Here is a 6,822-nt window from a genome sequence, read left to right on the forward strand (position 1 = left end):
TTCCTGATTTTCAATTACAATATCACCTCCATCTGTCTTCAAGCGGCCCACGTTACACTAAGCCTCCCTTCTTTCTCTTAATATACTTGTAAAAACCCTGAGAGTTGTCCTCATTTTCCCTCACAAGTTTTTCTCCTTTTCCCTTTTTGCTTCTCTTGGGATTTTTTAGTTTCATCACCACGATAAACAACACTTCGCTGCAAAGTTCGGCCCAATAGTTCTCCAATGTCAGAGCGAGAATTGTCTGAAGCTCTAATTTACTTAACGTAACAAATACAATCACACATAATCATCCATGTATCAACGCACTGATGGATGCACAAAGATAAACACAGCGAGAAATCCAGTCAGTGTCGGAATGCACAGGTGAACGGACGAGCGAAATGGACAGAGAGAAAACGGCCTGAACCCCCAATTGTGAAGTGTCGCTGATAGATATTAGTGAGACGAGGTGGGGCTGTTGCATCATCAATTGGCGCTGTGGCTTAATTGGTTAAAGCATCTGTTTAGTAAACAGGAGATCTTGGGTTCAACTCCCAGCAGTGCCTTGTGCAGCTCATTATTTTACCTAATTTGTGGAATTAAGCGACAAAATAACACTGTGGTATTTGTCTTTGTTCAGGTTTCAGGAGGAAACGGATAGCAAGATGACTGTTCAAAAACGCCCTTTCATTCCACAGACAGACCTCTCATGGAATGTGTTTGTCACAGGTTAATTTAAGGACACGTTCTTGTTTCTGGGCTCGTTGGGGTCGGGGTTAATTCACGATTTGAGGTTCAAAGTCGGAACTCGTACAAATTTGGACCAAGACTTGTGATCTTGACCTGCGGTACAAACGTTTGCATATAGGAAAAATAAGTCTTCAAATCGCTCCACCTGAATCTCCAGACCCGGATGAAATATATCCCAGGATGTTAACAGAAGCAAGGAAGGAAATGGCGGAGGCTCTGACCATCATTTTCCAATCCACCCTGGCAAAAGTTGTCGTGCTGGAGGATTGGAGGATTGCTAAAGTTGTACCATTGTTTAAAAAGGGAGAAAGGGATAGATCGAGTAAATACAGGACAGTCAGCCTAAACTCGATGGTGGGTAAATTATTTCGCACAATTCTGAGTGACAGTATTAATCGTCATTTCGAAAGGCACGGATTAATCAAGGACAGTCAGCGTGGATTTGTTAAGGGAAGGTCGTTTGAATTGAATTACTTGAGGAGATATCAAGGAGGATCGATGAGGGTAGCGCGATTGATGAAGTCTACATGGGTTTTAGCGAGGCTTTTGACAAAGTTCTACAGGGCAGATTGGTCAAAAATGTAAATGCCCATGCAAGTTAAATCCAAAATTGGCTGAGTGGCAGGAAGCAAGCGGTTGTGATCGACGGGTGCTTTTGTGACTGGAAGGCTGTTTCGAGTGGGGTTCCATGCGGCTTCGTAATAGGTCCCTGCTTTTCGTGGTACAGATCATTGATTTAGAATTAAATGCAGGGGGCATGATTAAGAAATGTGCAGATGATACAAAAATTGGTCCTGTGGTTGATAGTGAGGAGGAAAGCTGTCGACTGCAGGAAGATATAGATAGAGCGGAACGGTGGATAGAAAAGTGGCAAATACAATTCAATCTGAAGAAGTGTGAGTGAGTTGTGGGGGGGCAAAAAGGCAAAGGAGTGCACAACAAATATTGTTATTAATTTGCCATTTACTCGCCCATTCTGCAAAGTTGTTAATGTCGTCCTTATTTTTCTCATTTTTCCTTTGTATTAACTACAGCTCGCAATTAGGCGTCCTCCCTAATTTTGGAATTGTACTTCCGATTCCCGTGTCCAAATCATGAATGCAAATTTTGAACAACAGTGGTCCCAGAACCGATAAATTGTGAACAACAGTGGTCCCAGAACCGATAAATTGTAAACAACAGTGGTCCCAGAACCGATAAATTGTGAACAACAGTGGTCCCAGCGCCGACAATTTGTGAACAGCTGTGGTCCCACGAATTTTGATCTTGAACTGCAGTTGAAACTTTTGCATAAAAAGAAATAACGTCCCCAAGTCGTCCCACGTGAATCTCAAACGCTTTGGGAAGAAGTTTAATAGAAACAATCAGGACTTTAAAGGCACCTCAACGACCTGAACTTCCGTTGAATTAATTTTGTTAGCCATTACATTCGACCGTGAAATCGCTCTTGACTTTCATCTCACTGAAGCAGAGTGTGGCCGCTTTCTATCTGTGAGCATGTCGGTGACGTGTTAGCTTTGATATTGATCGCTTCCAATTTGTAAAATTCATCAATCGTGAGGAAAAAGAAATCGAGAATCGAATTGTCCCTCTAAGTGATGAACTGAAGGGATTGGTGATCCAAGCAGATCTGGAAAATGCGTGGTGCAATCGGTCAGGAGTTCCAAATCCACCCTCCAGCCACTCGGCAATTATATTGAATGAACTTTACTCTGGCCCAGTGTCGCCGCACTGAAAACGAGTATTTCTCCGGCATGTTTTTCTTCATAGTTGCTGGTTTAAGAGTGAAGACTGACTGGTTGGATTTTCACTCCTACAAGCTTTAATCATTCATTTTTCACTGACTGCAGACAGTTGTTATATTGGTCGCTGCAATCTCAAAGTTTAGCCCAGTGAATTATTGGTTTAGCAGGTGATCTCTTCACCTGTTCTCGGTGGTGTTATCCGTTAGCGTGAAAGTTTGATTGTTGGAGCCCTTATTTTATTTTTCCTCAGGATTCATCGCCTCAAAGTTCCAGGGTTTCAACGCATGTTTTGGAATCAAGAAAATGTACCGGAATCATTGCCAGCTGAGCAGGGCTGATATTCCACCATTTACCCTGCGGTCGGGAATCAGGCACATGAATCATATAAAGGAATGGAACATTGGCTTCACGGTAATTACAATTCTCCTTGACAGACAAGCCCCCGAAAGGCCCGAAGGGAGGCCGCATTCGCAGCAGGAGAGCTGGTTCGCTGTGACATGGAGATTTCTGTCGTGAGCGAGACCCGACTGTTCCTATGTTCAGAGAATAAATTTCACACCCTTTATTTTGGAAAAGCAAAACGGTGGGGATTTTTGTCATAGCCCGATGCCTTTCGTGTTGTATCAGATGTTCCTCGTTGTGTTACTTTCATCTTGATCGGAGAACCAGTTCGGGCGTTCCTGTGATAAACAGCGACAATTGCCAGTTAATGTTAAATTTAACAACGACTCCACTGCGTTTTTAATCCCACTCTTAAGATGCAGTTTTTAAAATGAAAAAAATTCATCACATTCAAAGCATAAAAATCTTATTAAAGTTTTGACTGTCTCTCGGTCACCACGTCAACATTGCTTTCAGTCTGAAAGAGAAAGTTATCGATTGATTCATGGTGATTAAAACAGGGATTCAACTACGAACAGGATTTAATTAGCTTCATGTAATTAATTTAATAAGTTCATAACTCTTTTTGAAGTTAATTCCCTAACTGGGAATCGAACCTCGCGGCGGTGAGAGTACCGAATTCTCACCACCAGGCCATTGGGGAGCTCCCAAGATTGCGCACGAGACAAAGTGGAAATGATGACATTAATTTTTCTTTCGCTCTTTCATGATTCATTCAGCTCCGTGTTTATTCTCAGGCCTCTTACCTCTCCTTCTTTTCAGCTTCCGACTGCGGATATTCCTGTGGCTAAATATCAATAATATCGAACATCTCACAGCCCCGGTATATTTGCTGTTTCTCTGTGCAGTTCTGTGCAAAATCAAACTGGACGCAAATACCGACAGTGCCTCTCTCTCACTCCCCACAGAAGCAGCAGGAGATGCCACTTTAAACTGTCAGTTGCTTCAAACGATTCATGATGGACCTGCGTGGCCTTGCAGTTTTCCAAGGAGCTGCATTCAGTGCGTGAATTTTGGAAATGGAAACATGTCCATCAGCAGCTTGTGGGAGTATTTTACCTCACTTTCCATTTCATGTACATGCCTACTTGCACTTGGTGATGTCATTGCCTGAACATCACCTCTGTCGCGATATTATTTCGAACAGAAAATGCCATTTTGTGCGAGCAGTTTGTCTGGCAGGAAAATGACCTGAATTACAAAGGGCCAAGTAGGAAAGGCCGCGTTGCTCTGCTTGTTCGCAGCAAAGAATTTTCAGCGTTTCCTTGGGGTTTAGTGTTTAGGATTCGGCGCTTTCATCACCACGGCAAAGGTTCGATTGTGGGTCTCAACATCCGCATCTTATACACTCTACCATAAGTGTACTGCACTCAAATTGTTGATTTTTTCATTGTGAGGGGAAGAAACATAAATGTGTGGATATTAATTACGAATTCATCAGCTGGGTTGCACCTTTTCTTTTCCTACCGTCTCAGTCTTTCCATCTTTACCCTTCTCTGCTGGTTTTGCAGGTTCCATCATTCTTCGCTGTTCACGATGCCTGAGAAGTCCATCAGGAGAAAACAGGCAAAGTCAAGAGACAGAGACAGGGAGAGATTAAAACACAGAAAAAAATTGTATAAATGTCAAGTTCTGCGAACGAGCAGAATTTAGTATGGAGCTTGGGAGAGATTCCTTCACGTGTCTTGCAATTTTGCAAGCGATCATTGGGCTCCGAGTTAAAAGCGTCGTTGGCGATGGAGCACCTCTCTGAGGGAGCGAACAAGGTCCGTTCGTTCAAGTTCATATTAATTTGAACACTGAACAAACTTTAAAAAGTAGCGCTGCGAACAGGATTCGAACCTGTGCAGGGGAAACCCCATTGGATTTCAAGTCCAACGCCTTAACCACTCGGCCATCGCAGCGGCAAACATCGATGATGCACAGCTATAAATCAGAATGCGTAGGGTTATCACACGAGATCTGTGACACTTTGTTCTCTCAGACAGGTTTCCAACTGGAAACTTGCAGCTTGTTCATGTGCTGACTTTGCTGTCTCGGTGATAGAATTCTCATTTATCACGTGAGAAACCGGGGTTCGATTTCCGGTTCGTTTAGGATTATTTTCATTCTCCATTCATACGATCGCCTGAATTGTGCGACATTCGCCCTCAGCTTCAATCTGCGCACCATTTGAGACATTTTCCATTCTCCACGTGTGTTGCGTCGAAGCTGGGTTGGAAAATCACATTGCAAGTCTCACGCCTTAATCATTGGGTCATCGCTGCTGCAAGCGACAAATCCGACACCGCTGCAGAAGAGAATGAAGAAGATTATGACAGGAGAACTCTGAGACTGTATGTTCTTTTCGACAGGTTTCGAACTGAGCGCAGACCGCCGGCTGCTGTGCGGACTTTGTTATTTCAGTGATCAAATTTTTGCTTTCTGCGCGGGAGACCCGAGTTCGATCACCGCTCAATCGAGGAGAATTTTTCATTCTCTATTCATGTAGCCATGTGAATTGGGATACGTTCACATTAAGCTTCAATTTGAACACCATCTTGTGACATTTTCCTTTCTCCATGTGTGTTGTCGTCGACAGAACCTCTGCATTCTGTCCTCCATGAACTGGAATGAAGACAATCCTGCCGACTGCACAGCTGACAAGACGTGAGAAGCCAATTAGTGATGTTGGACTAAAAATGGTAACACCGCAGGGCTCGTCCGGGATCTCTCACATAACAATCAGCAAATCCCCAAAGCGAGATATCATACCCGAAGACCAACGAGCCACTGACAACAGAGGGGTGAAACCAATGCAGAATTCTGTGCCACCCACTGCCGATCGGCCACCATTCTGTCCATCCTATCACTTTTTCTATTCCGATGTACGGCAATGTGAAGCCGTACATTAACTATTTCATATCAACAATATTAGCCTCTCTTTGCCACATTCGTTTCGAATGTGCGAGTTGTATTATCAAGTGAGACTTTGCAGAATTAATTGCTCTAAAGCTACATTGTTGTCTGTCTCGGCATCCGCAGATTATCCACTCTCCCACAAGTATACAGTGACCACACTTCAAAAATACTTCATTGGCTGTAAAGCGCTTTGGGAGGTCTTGAGGTCGTGAAAAGCGCTTTATAAATACAAGACTTTGTTTTTATACTGGGCTAAAAGTACTGATGTTTTCACTATGAGGACGAAGAGACATCAATATGTGGACATTGGCTACGAATTCATCATCTGGGTTGGTCCTTTACTTTTCCGACCGTCTCAGTCTTTCGATCTTTACCGTTCTCTGCTGGTGTCGCAGGTTCGATGAGCTTTGGCCGTTCAACGAAGCCTGAGAAGTCCATCAGGGGAAAACAGAGAGGGAAAGAGACAGGGAGAGATGGAGAGATCTAAGTATAGAAAAAAAGCTTGATTATCAAGTTAGCAGAATTTGAAATGAAGCTTGAGAGAGATGGAATCATACATTCAGAGAATCGTTACTGCACAGAAGGAGGCCATTCGGCCCATTGAGCCTTACCCGGCTCTCTTTAAGAGCAATCCAGTTCGTCCCATTCCCCCGTTCTTTCCCTGTAGACCCGCTAATATTTTTCCTTCAAATACTTATTCAATTCCTTTTAGAAAGTCACGATTAAATCTGCTTCAACCACCCTTTCAGGAGATGCATTCCAGATTATAACTACTCGCTGATTTAAAACGTTTTTCCTTATATCGCCTTTGGTTCTTTTGTCAACCACCGTAAATCTGTGCCCTCTCGTTCTCGACCATTCCGCCAACGGGAGCAGTTTCTCTTTATTTACTTTATCTAAACCCGTCATGATTTTGAACACTTCTATCAAATCTCCTCTCAACCTTCCTGCCCTAAGGAGAACAACCCCAGCTTCTCCAGTCTGTACACGGAACTGAAGTCCCTCATCCCTGGAATCATTCCAGTAAATCTTTTCTGCGCCA

General features: G+C 43.4%; 2 non-coding genes across 2 annotated transcripts; one reads left to right on the forward strand and one right to left on the reverse strand.

The window, feature by feature from the left end:
• Positions 1-474: 474 nt before the first annotated feature.
• Positions 475-548, forward strand: trnat-agu (transfer RNA threonine (anticodon AGU)). The gene has a single exon. It is a non-coding gene; the product is annotated as a tRNA-Thr (tRNA).
• Positions 549-4,700: 4,152 nt separating this feature from the next.
• trnas-uga (transfer RNA serine (anticodon UGA)) lies at positions 4,701-4,783 on the reverse strand. The gene has a single exon. It is a non-coding gene; the product is annotated as a tRNA-Ser (tRNA).
• Positions 4,784-6,822: the final 2,039 nt, after the last annotated feature.

This window comes from Heptranchias perlo, unplaced genomic scaffold (assembly GCF_035084215.1).
Source record: "Heptranchias perlo isolate sHepPer1 unplaced genomic scaffold, sHepPer1.hap1 HAP1_SCAFFOLD_73, whole genome shotgun sequence".
NCBI classification, from domain to species: Eukaryota; Metazoa; Chordata; class Chondrichthyes; order Hexanchiformes; family Hexanchidae; genus Heptranchias; species Heptranchias perlo.